A 14,060-nucleotide genomic window follows, 5' to 3' on the forward strand; every position below is an offset into this window, starting at 1 on the left:
TCAGAGTGCCAATCACTCTGTGCAAGTAGCCGACTCTGGATCCAGCAAAAGAGCCCCAGATCATCACGCTTCCTCCTCCATGTTTGACAGTTGGTGACACACACTGAGGAACCATCCTTTCGCCTACTCAACAGTGTATAAAAACCCTGCGTGATGAACCGAAGATTTCAAATTTTGATTCATTTCATCGGTCCATAAGACCTTTTTCCAGGTTTCAGTAGTCCACTGGTGGTGCTTCGTGACCCAGGCAACCCTCTTTTTCTTATTTTGCCATCTTAGCAATGGCTTTCTTACTGCCACTCGACCTGTCAAACCTGCAGCTTCAGTCTTCTCTTCATAGTTGAAAATGAGACTTCCTTACTTTGACCATTGTTAAGCTGTGCATGAAGCTGCTATCCTGTGAGCCGCCTATCACACAAGCTCTTGACTCTCAGAAACTTGTCTTCTGATTGTGTTGTGGCTTTGGGTCAACCAGACCTCTTCCTATCAGAGTTTGCTCCAGTTTCTAAGTGCCTTTTGATGGTATAGGAAACTATACTCACTGACACCTTGGCTTCTTTGCAATTTCTTTAAAGGAAAGACCTACACTTTTACGGGTTACCTGACGAACTGTGAACGAACTTCCCGTTGTGACAGCGGTTGATAAAAAAAAAAAAGATAGCTCCAGCGAACGATACCGCCGAGATTGTTTGCATTGATCAAATAATCCCAAAGGGTACTTGACTGAATCGGGAATTGATTTTTTAATAATATTTTTCGTTGCCCGATTTGAACGAAACTTGATATTGCGCGTCAATGTGAAAAAAAAACAGAGAAAAGAGAGTCTTAGAAATTATTGTGTGTAATCTTCGAAACACAATTTTATTTATTACTGAACACGGAAGTATTAGATCAAAATGGCGATGTTTATTTTATGCTTAAAAATACATCGTTCTTTGTCTATACTAAATATTTGAGATTTTAAAATAAATCATTTCAAGGGAAAAAAAAGATGGTTCCAGCGAACTATACCTCTGAGGTTGTTTCCATTGATCAAACACTCCCGAAGAGCACTTACTTGACTGAATCGGGAATTGATTTTTAGATCCTCGTGGAGGATCTCCAAGTCTTACTCACGTTGTTGTTTTTAATCTTCTTCTTGTGGACTTTTTTGTTTCACAGCCTACAGTTTTCATCAAAACTTCCTGAAACTTGGCATATATATGTAAAAATTCCCTGCGCACACAGTGACCATCTCCGATTTTGAAAATTCCTCCTAAAAAAAAGTTATGACGTCCAAATATCTCCGCTAATGGAAATCACCTAAAAAATTATCTCCAAAACTAGGCAAGCTTTTTGAATTCTGTTTGCGGGAATTGAACAGGGCATTAGCAGAGATTAATTACCGCACATATGATACATCACTCTGACGTCATATCAATTTTTATGATGTCATTACTATTTTTTGACGTTTTTTGTTTCCCAACCCAGAGTTTTCATCAGATCTTCGTGAAACTTGCCATGTATATGCAGAAAGCCCACGCGCAAGCAGTAACCATCTCCGATTTTGGAAATTCTTCTGAGAAAAAAAGTTGACATCATAATATCGCCGCTAATGGAAATCACCTATACTATTATCTCCGAAACTCGGCAAGCTGTTTGAATTTTGTTTGCAGGAATCAAGCCGGGCATTAGCACAGATAATTTATCGCAAACCTGATACATCACAATGACGTCATATTCGATTTTCTGACGTCGTCATTAAGAGGACGAGGATCTTAGCTCATTTGAGCTTGTTTAATAATTTTCTTGTTGCCTAATTTGAATGAAACTTGATACTGCACACCGCAGGAGAATGATAAGTAAGGTGGCACTAAAATTTTTGCACTATCCTGTACCGTTTTGGCTGTATTTTGGGAACATACATATATACAAGATGATATATATATATATATATATATATATATATATATATATATACATATATATCTATATGTATAAGCTGGAAGGGCACTCGGTAGAGCGCATACCTCTGCCACGTAATGCCTGATCCACGAGAACATATGAGGCCCAATACATTTTTGAAACATGCTATATATCGTTTTTGGTCCTATCTCTCAATGGTGAAATATCACTTTGAAAATTAAATAATTCTCATGTCCAGATCCACATTCAGATCTTCACCAAAATATAATCGATTTGACCTTGTCACACACCCAACCGGCACACTAAATTTCATCTGGTTTCGTCCACAACTCTTTGAAATATCCTGCACACAAACAAACAGACAGAGAGGGGTGAAAACATAACTTCCTTCACCTTCGGTGGCAGAGGTAATTAGCTGCCACAATTATAGAAATTACTAATTTAGCTTATATCTTGGTAAATTGAAGAATCAGAGGTGCCTGAAGCAGAGACAACTATCCAGCAACTCACTTCTGAAGAGGCAAAACTATCCATGGCTCAAGACATTGCAGTTCACAGATACCAGGGACCTAAGAAACCTCTTTCGCCTACAGAAAAAGCAAAGCCTGCTGTCTTGCCTCTGTGTGTTTTGGCGCACCAAATTGTTCAGCCAGCAGGATTCTGAAAATTAGACTGTCTTTATGAAGCAAATTACCACCAAAGAGAATATACCTGAATTTGCTGAGTTCAATACAAAATTCACTTAAAATCAAGGGTAGACTCCTGAGCCTTTAATGAGGGCACTTTACACCCTCTCATCGATATGGACCCAGCAGATCCTGACACAATGTTGACGGCAATCGAGGAAGAAAAAAGGTGAACCAACCAGTGTCGCATGGAAATCACAATCTCTGAGACATGACGGAGAGCTGCAGTGTCGCGGAGGTGACAAACCATAAATAGGAGAAGCCTTCTTAAATACGGTCTGATGCGGCAGACAAAATGAACATCAAGGAAAAACTGGAAACATGCATCGATCCTTTCGATGCAACTGATCATCCGAAGTCAGTCATGAACATATTAACCAGCAGGCTTGTACCCGACAAAATGAACGCACAAATGGCATTGGACATTGGGAGAGCACAGATGAATAAGCATGCAGTTGGCCACAGGGTTTCAACGCAACAATTACATTGAGGTCATAATGATGGCTGTATCAAGGAAGGTGATACAGGCAGGATCTACAGAGGTCTGTGACATGACCTTGATGTACTCCAGAGTGCTTCAACTACAGCCATCACATGAAAACAAGTTTAGTGAAGTCTTGAAGCACTAACTTGCGCAGATACCCACATCCATGTTCAATGACAAAGGGGAAATGCAAATTGCAAAGTGCAAGGCAGCTATATTCTTATTCTTGCATACGACAGCTTGGCTCCCAGGTACCTATCATTTGTTTGGGCACGACTATGCCGCTGATGCTGTGCCCCTATACCAGTGCACTGGTACTCATTTCGCCAACCTCGGAAGGATGACAGGCTGAGTTAACCCCAGTTGGTGTTAACTCAGTGGCAAACGGAGCTCGAACTCAGGTCCCTAAGATCCCAAGCCAGCCACCCGAACCACTGAGCCACACCAGACTTAAGGCAGTTATGAAAAAACAACTCAAGGTCGAAACCTTTACCCGACAAAAAACGCCACCAGATGCAGCAATTGATGATGGCAGTGCAATTTACTGGGTAGTGCACTGGCCAAACAAAGGAACCATACATAACTACATCAGTAACTTTTGCTACTTCATTGTGGGGAAAGCTAAACACTCCGATGTGTACTTGGTATTCGACCATTACCAAGACCTCAGCATCAAAAGTGTCACTCGATTGGCCAGAGCCAGGCAGCATGCAAGCAGACAACAAGCTGAGTCCAACAACTCAGTAAATAAGTGCTTCAAGAGAGGTCATTCCTTTCACAAACTCAGTGACATTCAGGCTGGTATGGACGAGGTCATCGCAGAGGCGATGACGTTCGTGGCTGCACCTATGGCAGCAAAAAGAATGACATTATGTGTGATGTGAACGTGGATATCTGGTAAGAAAAAATGGCGAGGAGAAAGGCTACAATGGCACCTGGCACCGGAACTTAAGAACTTACCACCGACCACATAGGCATTTGGTATGAATGTACAACGAGCACATATTCAGATGGCCATATGAAATTCTGTTTGTGAGGCTGATCCACAAACCTTGGATCCGACATGAAATGGCTGGAAACATGAAGAGGTTTCAAGGTCTCTGGTACCAGTGTTACTGCCAGCAAACGTAGCTCTCGACACTCCGGGAATGTTGGAGATGATTCACTGGGGCTCCTCTTCAGTAAGATCATGATTTACAGCACAATGTCCTTGCACTGCAGCCAAGTTGCCATGCACCATGTTCTGCACGTGTCAGGGAGAATCAGCGTGCCATCATGAGAAAACTCAAACTGTTGAAGCCGCAGAAGAGGGTGATGTCGATACCGAGTTGTTCAGTGAGTACCACTTTAGGAGAATTGTCATGAACAAGAATAATCAGAGATCTTTTGTTAAGGTTTCATGCCCACATACTTGTGTTTGATTTAATACCAATTATCATGAATATATGATCTGAATGTCTAATTTTGATGGATGCTGTCATCCATTTTGTAAATTAGTAGGTTATTTTGTAAAGCAGGATTGTTGATTCAGTGGTTTAATAAGAATTGTCGACTCTGAAAATGTGGGTGTAGATCCCAATTTTTTAAGTTTGGACAAGTATTCTTTGCAATAGAAGGTAAACTAGCAATTTCTATATTGGTGGCAGCTAATTTGCATGTTAATGGAATCTTGATGGGGGGGGGGGGTCCAAAGGTCATGAAACAAAGCAAAAAAAAAAACTTTGTGCAGATGCTAATGCATGGAACCCCCTCCCCCAGACTGTCGGACTAAGGGTTTGTAGAATGGTCTTTTTGGAGAGAGAAGGTGGGTGTGTGAGGGATTTCTCAGAATTGAAAGACATGTTCCAAGTGTTTGACCAGTTTGTGATTTTGTCAAGATGTGGGGAGAGGGAAGAGGCTGCTGCCCCCCTGTCAGAGGATGAGGGATGTCATGGCAAAGAGTGGAGTCATTAGGAAAGAGATAAGGAGGATTTTCCAGAGAGTCAGTGAGATCATTGATGAAGATTGGGAATAGGATGGTGCCAAGAACACTGCCTTGGGGTACTCCAGCCTTGACAGTGAGAGGAGATTAAAGTGTTCCGTTGAGAACCACACATTAGCTATGAGAGTAGAGGAAGTCAATAATCCAAGATTGGATTTGGCCTTGGATTCCATCGGCAGACAGTTTGGAGAGCCAGGCAGGATGCTAGGCAATATAAAAAAACTCGAAATATTTCCAGTTTTTCAATGGCCCTGATCTCATGTTTGATGTTGAGCGCCTTCATCCATTGTTTGGAGAGTGGAAGCAGCATGTCCAATGTATAGTGACAAGGTTTGACTCTGAATTGATGATCGGAGATGAGGCTGTTGTGGAAAATAATGATTTTATGTCAACAGCGATGATGGATTGAATGATGGATTCATGGTCTCATGCCCTGAGCCTGAGAGTAGAGTAGCTGTGAGATTCAGGATTCAGCCAAATATGGCTGTGCCGAGCATTGTCTGTTTTTTGCAAAAAAATTCCAAAAAGTCCGCATCAAGTGTTTGTCCACTAACAGCTTGTGTCCCTCCTCTAAAACTTGGTGGTTTCTTGTTAAGTCTGTCTCTGGTGTATGCTCCCCTTCCATCCCTTCTCTATCTTCAAATGACACCACTGCTGACTCCACTCATGAGAAGGATTAATTCCTCAATTCTGTGTTTGTTTCCAAATCTTGTGTCCACAACACCTCACTCTCGATACCCATCCTTCCCTGCCATACCCAACTGCTCCTGAACTATGTGTCTTTTGCAACTGAGAAGGTGGAGAAGGTTATTTCAACCTGCTCGTCTGACTTCTCCGAGACCGGACGGGATCAGCTCACATGTTCTAAATACCTGTCTGCTGCTTTTGCACATACTCTCTCTGCCCTTTACACCCTATCATTTGCCATATGTCATCTTCCATCTGCTTTGAAATACATCAACATCACTGCATTACATTAACTAGAAGGGCACTCGGTAGAGTGCATACCTCCCCCACGTAATGCTTGATCCATGAGAACATATCGGACCCAATACATTTTTGAAATATCATGCTATACAGTACTATATCGTTTTTGACCCAATCTCTCAATGTTGAACAATCACTTAAAAAAATAAATAATTCTCGTGTCCAGATCTGAATTCAGATCTTCACCAAAATCGAAGCAATTCGTCCTTGCCAAACACCCAACCTGTCCACCAAGTTTCGTCCGATCCGTCCACAACTTCTTGAGATATCGTGTTTTATATCAGTTTAGCACTATCTCTCAATGGTGAACAATCACCATTGAATTAATTTGTCATGTTCACACACCCAACGTGTCTACCAGTTTCATCCGAATCTATCCACAACTTCTTGAGATATCGTTATATATATATATATATATATATATATATATATATATATATATATATATATATATATATATATATATATATATATATATATATATATATATGTATGTATGAGCCTGGTGTTGGCGTAGTGGTTAGGGCAGCGGCTTGGGATCCAACAGGTCCTGAGTTCAAGCTCCGTTGGGCCACTGAATTAATACACCAGGGGGTTGACTCAGCCTGTCATCCTTCCGAGGTCGGCGAAATGAGTACCAGTATACTGGGCCAGTATATACCCCGGTTAAAATAGGTGTACCATATCCCTGTGTCGTAAGAGGCGACCAGGGTTGCGTCAGGAAGGGCATCCGGCGTAAAACATGTGCCAAATCACTATGCGGATCATACGGATGATCCGCTGTGGCGACCCCTAACGGGAGAAGCCGAAAGAAGAAGAAGATATATATATATATATATATATATATATATATATATATATATATATATATATATATATATATATATATATATCAGTTTAGACCTATCTCTCAATGGTGAAGAAACACTTAAAAAACGATCAGTTCCGGATCCAGATTTTCACCAAAATTGAATCAATTCTTCCTTGTCACACACTCAACATCCATCCATTGGGACCATGCTCTGTGCAGGGTGTTGGTGCTGCATAAGCAGTCTCCTTAGCTATTGGGCACAATCCTGGACGGGTCGACACTCTGACACAGGATTCCAGCATGCTGGCACTCATTTTGCCGACCTCGGAAGGATGACAGGCAGAGTCAACCCCACCTTGTATTAATTCAACATCTGAGGGGGATTTGAACTCAGGATCCTAGGATCACAAGCTTTTTTTATTTAAAAAACAAAAAAGCACACTCATTCCCCACGAGGAGTACTTGCTATGTGCCAAGTTTCCAATTTTTTTTCCTTGGTGTGGTTTCAGAGATACAGAGGTCCAAAGTTTTTACAATATGGCTGCGACACCACGTCATGACCTATGATGTCATAATTATCATCGAAACATTCTACATGAGTAATCGCACTATTGGTGAAAATTTCGTCTCAATCTGACAAGCGGTTGCAGAGAAAAACACAAAATTTCTGTGCGGACAAAGAAACAGACAGAAAGACAGACAGCCAAACAGACAAACAAACGGATCCAAATGCAATACCCTCTCCGAATCCTTCGGCGAGAGTAAAATTGTTGTAATCATTTTATTCCAATATGAAGTACATATCAAATTGAAACCCTTTCCAATATTTTAAGACAAAAACTAGATTTACTATTAATAAGTATTTCAATTATTTTTTAGAAAAAAAGTCTTTTAAAAGTTTTTTTTCTGACTTAAATTTAAGTACGAAGGAAAAGGTAGAAACTTGTTTCCTGCATGACCCCAGAGAGGTGAAGAGTGGGCCATCCCACAGCTGAAATGACATCTCCAACAGGCCAGAGAAGTAAAAATGATCTTTAACTTTTTTTTGTAAAGCCTGAAATTATATATATTCTGCAATAAAGAAATACAGCAATTAGCACTATACCACTATTCATTGGTTTCCACTTATTACACTGGGCTGCATTTAAAATATTTTTTTCAGAGGTCTCGGTTTTTTCAACAGTTCTTATATGTTTTTTGCATGCTAAATTCAGAAATGTATCTAATTTCACTCAATCAGGTCAAGTTTTTCGCTCAATCAGGTCAAGCTATCTCAATTTTAAGGAAAAAAAATAATCAAAATTTTTGTTTTTTTAAATTCAAAATCAGACTTACATTGACAGAAAATGCACAAACTATATATAAAATGACACAGAAGTACACTTAATGTGGAAGAAAGTGCCTTCTCAATTACTTTCATTTCAATTTCAGAAAAATATAGATAAATCGTTGTTTCTGGCAACACCCAACTTCAGTCGCTCCAGCAGTCGCTGTTTTCCTTTGTCTTTTTAATGTTGAATTTCACATTAACGGTACTTGTGCGTCATTTTATATATAGTTTGTACATTTTCTGTCAATGTAAGTCTGATTTTGAATTTAAAAAATGCTAATTTAAAAAACAAATATTTTGATTATTTTTTTTCCTTAAAATTGAGATAGCATAAAAACTTGACCTGATTGAGCTAAATGAGATACATTTATAAATTCAGCATGCAAGAAGCATACAAGAACCGTTGAGAAAACCTCGACCTCTGAAATGACGCGCAGACCAGTGAATTAGAATCTAGTCTCACTGTGAACAACCACCAAACAAACACGTTTTTGCTATTATTTTTAATGAAATTCTTGAAAAAACACAGGTAAAGTTTTGTTCAACGTATGTGTAAATGAGTTCATCACAGATAACCTGGGGTCAATTGTATGCAATCGACCCCTATTGCCCACAAACAAAGCAGAAGCCAAGTGTGACGCACCCTCCCTCTATGACACCTCGACGTGCACTGTAAAGGTAGATGAGACGGCATGGACACCAGGTGCTGGGAAGTAGGGGTACAAGTCAAACCTTGTTGGAGTTGGGGTCCTCAAAGCCACAGGTTACATATTAAGGGTTAAATGCTGGATTCTTCTCTTTTCCTTTAAACCAACGATTCTATTTGTAAACAAAAGACTGCATTGTCGCTTGTTTTGCCACTGCACGCTCGTTTCAGTGCACAGACTGTAACCAACCCGTGAATTTTTAAAGCTCTCGCTGGACTCCCACAAACAGGCATTGCTTTACTCTGCAGGTATACTCAGAGGTATCACCTCGTAGATGAGTAAGTAAATCATTTATTTCCCTGTCCGGGCAATTTTAAATTACATGCTTGGCAGTTGAACAAGAGGAGAGGGAAATTATTTAAGCACAATGTAGATATATGTGTATTTATTAACGTTTTTATTATTATTATTATTTTTTTGAGATGAGATAAAACTGAATATTCGTTTACATAGACACAACGGGGCATCGTAATTTGATTTCCCCAATAACTCCACGAAAATTACATCTGATAAATGATTCGGTTTGTCTATGAAGAGACGCTTGACTGTCAGACACTGAGGTCGTGGAATGAAGCATGATATGAATTATGAATCTATGAAATCTCTGCCTGTTTGTTGATGCTAATGGATGGAGAATCATTTGTTGCGACAAAATGCATTACGTGGAAAAATGCGTCGAACATTCATTTTGTGCGTTATCAAATGTTACACATTGCGTCTCCAGCGAGTTTGCTTTTTATTTTCATTCGTTGCTTGAATTTTCACGTTGGATTAAATTTTATTGGGGGAGACATGGAGGATTGCAAGCACACTATGTTAAGATCGAAAGAGGGGGGAGGGGGAGGGGGGTTAGATATTGTGTAATTGATTATGTATAGATATACATACGTATATATTCATTCATTCATTGGGACCATACTCTGTGCAGAGCGTTGGTGCTACCTTGGCAGTCTCCTTGGTTATTGGGCACAATCCTGGATGGGTTGCCACTCCGCCACAGGATACGAGCATGCTGGCACTCATTTTGCCAACCTCAGAAGGATGATGGGTAAGTCAACCCCACCTGGTATTAATTCAACATCTGAGGGGGATTTGAACTCAGGAGCCTAGGATCACAAGCCCACCACCCTAACTATTAAGCCAACACTAGGCATACTTTCTGACCCTTAAGCGACTTCTCTTCAACCTCATCTGTTCGTTGACTTCCCCCAAAAATATTGTTGTGTGAATTGACAGCTCACCATTGATGTGAAAGTGTGCCTCGTCACGAAACCACACATCGCGAATCCAGTTTGGGTTTGTCTCCATCTTCTGCTGCAGCATCTCACAAATTGCGAATCATGCTGCCTTTTCCCCATCGGACAATTTATGGGCTGTTGTGATGTGGTAAGGAAAGAGGTTTAAATCTTGTTTCATTAATCTTCTGATACTGCTGGGAGTGAGACCCAGTTCAGCCGATCTTAGTCGATGCGATTTCTTCGGACTTTGCATCACTGACTCACTAACTTGTTCCATGTTTCCTTCACACCATACACTTTTTGGGTGACCGGACCTTCCCGTGTTAATGTTGAGAATCGTCCCTTCACTTTTGAACTTTTTCACAAGTTTCCAAATGGCTGGCTTGCTTGGATTGTTTCTGGGATACACTCCATATTCAGTACAGAACCTTGTCTGGACGGAAGCAATTGATTTGGTCTCAAAATACCACTTGATAATGTTTACTCTTTGCTCCATAGAAAACGTCTTTTTTTCCATAGAATACTTTGGTTATGCTTGAATGACTTCTCCAAAGATCAATGATCACTCCTGGAAACATAAATAATTAATGTAATGACTAAAAGTACAGAGGTCATTTGAAGTGGTTAACCTATTATTGACACACCGTGTGTGTGTGTGTGTGTGTGTGTGTGTGTGTGTGTGTGTGTGTGTGTGTGTGTGTGTGTGTGTGTGTGTGTGTGTGTGTATATATATATATATGTTATGTGGAAGGGATGGGGGATTCATAGCTGGACTGTGGTTAGTGTAACATGGACGTGTGTTTCGAGCACTGATCTAAATATAACGGAATCACTGGTTTACTGAAAAAACTGGTCACTGGCCATCATCTTGGTACTCACCAGAACATGAAAAAGCCCCATAAAAATAAAAAAAACTCACAGTTTATTAAAAAAACTGCTCATCTTCAAAAAAAAATTCCACGTTACTATGCAATTTTTGTTCGGTAGTGAGTCCCAATATGGCGGCTGCGTGGCCTCATCAAAAAATGCACTCTCATCAGTTAGTAGTTCCTCCATCTATCTATAATTCCAGCAATCTGTGTGTGTGTCTGTCTGTCTGTCTGTCTGCGACCGCTGTTTTTCGACAACCACAGGTATGGTCCGATCTCATTGAAACTTGCCAGGTATATTGCTGGGGCCCTGAGGATGTGCCTTTTCAAGGTTTGATATTAATCGGATAAGTGGTTCCCAAGTTATGGCCATTTATTTATCAAACCAATGACAGGACACGGTGCTATGACGTCACAATTCTTTTTTTTAATCTTTTTTTTTGCACGTACGGCCACGCACGTACGGCCACACACGTACGGGCACGCACGTATGGGCACGTACTAGTATTATAGAGCTTAGTTGCTTTGATTCGGTTAAATTGCCATGTGACAAAAACCTGTTCGTTAAGTTTTATGTAATATGTGTACCATGGAGGCAGTAAGTGTTCGTAAGGCAAGGCGGTAAGATCGTCAGGGTAATGTTGTGTGGTGTAAAACCTCCAGTTTGTAAAATCAGGTCAGGTGGAGCATTTGTGAAACATTGGCACGAAGAAGATGACAAACTGTCGGCATGTGTGCATAGGCTATGGCGGTGAGATGTACTACAAAGTCTGGGAGGATTGGACTCTGGCGGAACACATCAGGAGTGCAATCGGCACTGTGTGCGACAGCTGATGCACCAACCCTGACCTCTGGGGGATCATCGGCATCGCCTTCATCAATCTTTGCCTTCGCTGCTCCTAGCTCGTCGTTGTGGGGCCTCAACCAGCCCGTGTCCATACAAGTCCTAGCCTGCTCCTTTGTACCTCGTAAGAGTCTGGTTTCTGTAGTACCTAGGGGGTTTGGATTATTTATCTCTTTCCTTGTATATAAGTTTACGTGTCCCCTTATCTCTATTTGTGTCTGTGTACCACTTGGTTTGTTCCATTTAGCTGCAGCATCATGTCCAACTTCCTCCCCCCATCAAATTATAGTATAAGCCATATTAATTATAAGAAGTGTCTCCTGCTTTTTGTTGTTTGTTTTTTTTTTGCTTCCTGCACTCTTGCAACCACCATTATTTCCATTTACATACTCATTGAGGGTGAAAATGCCACCATGCATTCTCGTTGGGGATGAAAATGCTGCCACCAGCTCACCACCCAGCATGGTGGATCTTCGATAAAAGACCGTTCAGCTACTCATGGAGATATTGGGTCTCTGGCATAGAGGCATATGCCATCAGTGAGCCTCTGACATGGCAATATATTGTTGCAGCCACTGGTTTTTCTGGTTTCCTGGTCTGAATCCAGAGGGATACATCAAAACGACTGCAACAGTTGACAGCTTGAAGACATCTCTGCCGGATCTGCATCTGACGGCCACGTTACCATGCAGATTGGAAATATTAAAGTGGCCCAGTGCTGCACCAATAGGTGTCACATGACTGAGCTAATCTAAGACAGAGCAAACTAAGTCACCTGGCACAATGTTACAGGGGCCATCCAAAAAACATGCAATGCTTGGGGGTGTGGGGGAGTGTATGTCCAAACCTTACGGGGTATTACAGGGGTAGGGGCGGGGTGGGTGTTTCCAGTGCCGTTACATAACGCTATCAACCAATTACTACTTTGTTTCTTGCATCATTTATTTAATGATGCAAATATTTAATCACACGAGTATTCAACACATTAATGACGTATTGAATACTTGTATTATTAAATATCTCACTGTAAGCTGGTGGAAGAAAAAGTGACATCACTTCCTTGAGAAGACTTTATATTTATATATTAATATGGTTTAAATTATATTAAGCGACATAATAAGTGAGCCCTGACATTCATGGCCTGGAAGTGGCAAGCTTGCATGTCGTGGAAAGAGAAAAGAAAGCGGTGACTCAAGTTTTCCTTTAACTTCATCAACTTTTGCAAAATGTCTTCCTTTGAGGTTGTTTTATAATTGTGAGTGCCACATGGGTTTCAAAATATTGAATATTCATTGTGAGCCGAGGCAAAACCTCTCATTCCCATGCGGAATTAAACATGTCGCAGATGTTTTTCATGATGTGTTGTGCTGTCGTGAAGGAGGATGGAATTGTATGTATCAGTAGAACTGGGTTTTTTGTTTTTTTTGTGTGTGCATGCTGCAAGTCACAGATGGTGTAAGTTTGTTTTGCAGTTGCACATTTGTTTAACCTGGGGGTCCAAATGAAGAATTCCAGGAAATATTATAACAAGTTGAATCGATATAATCTAGTTGAAATAGAAACAAAATATCTAAATGGAAACTGGAATAGTGTTTGACTCTCTCTATGGACGATGCCGAAAATATGGGTTAGGAAAGGGCACGTGACAATAAGTATGAAGGTCCTGCACTTTTCAAAAAAAAAAAAAGTACAAACTCATCTATCAATGTCTTAACAACACTGAAACTCTATTGTGATCTCAATTCGGCATTAATGAGATGTACAAAACGACTGTCTCTGAACCAAGCCCCACACAGCAGCAGACAGATGCCTTGTTATTTCTAATGCCCTTGGATGAGTTGTATTTGAACACAATTCCATTTGCATGTCGTTAATTAAAGTGTGGTGGCGGTGGAAGGAGCCAGATCTTGCTTGAAAGCTGACAGGTGATGTGGTGGGAGGGGGGGATGGAGGGGTGAAGGGGATGTTGAAAGCAATAAAGTGGGATTTAGGTCTTCGAATAATCTAAAGCAACACGTACAAGGAAACTACTGCAAGGCATTACCCCTCCTCATATTTACCTCCACCACCCGAGGTGGGCCGAAGTTGTGTTTTCACCCCTGTCTGTCTGTTGCTTGGCAAAACAATTTTGCCAAGTGTCTTCGTCTGTAGTGGCTGTCTGTCGGTTTGTCCGTCTTTTCTGTTTGTCAAGCAATTTTTGTCCAGTTTTCAAGCAGTC

General features: G+C 40.8%; 1 long non-coding RNA gene across 1 annotated transcript in view; it reads left to right on the forward strand.

Annotated features, from left to right (window-relative positions):
• Window positions 1–13,764, forward strand: part of LOC147017571 (uncharacterized) — a 27,272-nt gene extending 13,508 nt beyond the window's left edge. Inside the window, exons 2-4 of the long non-coding RNA XR_015049751.1 lie at window positions 9,820–9,939; window positions 10,128–10,277; window positions 11,741–13,764. This is a non-coding gene — a long non-coding RNA (uncharacterized LOC147017571). The remainder of the gene's footprint in view (window positions 1–9,819; window positions 9,940–10,127; window positions 10,278–11,740) is intronic.
• Window positions 13,765–14,060: the final 296 nt, after the last annotated feature.

This window comes from Eptatretus burgeri, chromosome 11 (genome assembly GCF_056783735.1).
Source record: "Eptatretus burgeri isolate ZD-2024b chromosome 11, Ebu_testis_v1, whole genome shotgun sequence".
Lineage (NCBI taxonomy): Eukaryota > Metazoa > Chordata > Myxini > Myxiniformes > Myxinidae > Eptatretus > Eptatretus burgeri.